Source organism: Salvia splendens, chromosome 3 (assembly GCF_004379255.2).
Source record: "Salvia splendens isolate huo1 chromosome 3, SspV2, whole genome shotgun sequence".
Lineage (NCBI taxonomy): Eukaryota > Viridiplantae > Streptophyta > Magnoliopsida > Lamiales > Lamiaceae > Salvia > Salvia splendens.
Window position 1 is genome coordinate 41,471,209 of NC_056034.1, and position 1,382 is coordinate 41,472,590.

General features: G+C 34.3%; 1 pseudogene; it reads left to right on the forward strand.

Annotated features, from left to right (window-relative positions):
- The first annotated feature begins 213 nt into the window (after positions 1 to 213).
- LOC121796453 lies at positions 214 to 799 on the forward strand (annotated as a pseudogene).
- Positions 800 to 1,382: the final 583 nt, after the last annotated feature.

Consider the following 1,382-nt stretch of genomic DNA (forward strand, 5'->3'; position numbering starts at 1 on the left):
TACAATGGCGGACGTCCCGGTTGCCCGTCGCGGATGTCGGACCGGACGTCCTCCATTGGAGATACTCTTAGATATCAGTTTTTTAGTGATAAAGAATGCAATACTAATGGACAATTTTAACCTTATCTTCACTATAAATAGGAACATAGTTTCTCATATTGAACACACAGCTCAATTGGATTTCTTCTCATTTAATTTGATCTTTTTATCATCATGGATGTGATTGTTGATGAGAAGTACTCACGTGTTCAATTCCACCTGCTAGGATTTTCAAAGCATTCATTGTTGATGCACACGATCTAATTCCCAAGATTTTGCCTACAGTTTTTAAGAGCATCGAATATATATACAAATGGAAATGGTGGACCTGGATCGATTATGGTTTTTTCTTATTACAAAGGTACATTACACTAATATTATAGTAGTACTATATATTCGTCGTAGTTACTTCCAAAACCATCTAATATATACACACATCATATACTATATATTAGGAGGTGAAGTGAAGACCATGAAGCATAGAGTGGATGAACTCGACGAGGAAAATCTTGTGTACAGGTTCAGTATACTTGAAGGTGCTAATATGGGTGTAGGTTTTGAGTCTGCCTCAGTCGTGATCAAGGTTGAAGTTGGTCCTGATGGAGGTTGCATCATTAAATCCATCAAAATATGTACCACGAAAGGAAATAACGAGAATGAGGTTCGGGAGGGTATAAAGAAAGTTAAAGAGAATATTATTGGTGGATTCTTCTAAGCTGTTGTGGAACACCTACAATCCAACCCCGATGCATACAACTAAAAATGAAATTTCTAAAATTGTGATGCCTTTGTATTCTAAAATAAAAACATAAAGTGTGTGCAATTGTTGCATTTGTGTGTGATTCCAAGTAAATGGTGTGATTTTCAAATAAATTTGGTGGCCATCTTATTTCCTTTTCATGTTCGTGTGATCATTGTTATGTTGTACTTTTGGCCTTCACATATTATCAATAAATTGTTTTGCTTTTAGAATTCTATCCCTCACATGACACACACGTAAATAGCAAATTAAAAAAATATTTGATAACCATATTAATGTAGAAAAAAAATAGGAAAAGTTTTCGCAATATTTTGCATCTAATTAAATACTACCATCTCAAATTTAGCGTAATTACACTTACAACTTTACAAGTCAATGAGCTATGTGACTAAAATACAAAGTTGAGTAACATCTCAACTCTAGCTTCAATTAAAGTGGTAACTTACTAAGTCTATGAGAGATATGACTGAGCATATTTATTTCTCCTAAATGAATGGAGTACCTTTTATATAGAGAAAGCGACACCAGATAGTCAGACAAAAGAGTCCCTTTGGGGACATCCGATAAAATTGGAACGATAAAT